This window comes from Nestor notabilis, unplaced genomic scaffold (genome assembly GCF_000696875.1).
Source record: "Nestor notabilis isolate BGI_N333 unplaced genomic scaffold, ASM69687v1 scaffold10609, whole genome shotgun sequence".
Taxonomy (NCBI): domain Eukaryota; kingdom Metazoa; phylum Chordata; class Aves; order Psittaciformes; family Psittacidae; genus Nestor; species Nestor notabilis.
Window position 1 is genome coordinate 10,369 of NW_009944200.1, and position 279 is coordinate 10,647.

Genomic DNA, 279 nt, shown 5'->3' on the forward strand with positions numbered 1-279 from the left:
CCTTTGTCAGTCAAGGGGCTAAACTTGACTAATGTTTCAGAGTACAAATTGAGCTCTCTTGAACTATGAAAGAGCATAGCCCCCTTCTCCAGAGAACAGCTCAATGGTAAAAGCCTTCACACAATGTACAATACATTAAATCCCTTTCAGCCTGAGTGAGTTCAGGCCTTCATCTTCCATCTCTAGGATGACTGCCATCAACAGAGGACCAGGGGACTTTTGAAGGAGATGAAGGAAGTTTTCCCACTCCATTGATTAATGGACAGTACAGCTCCCGCC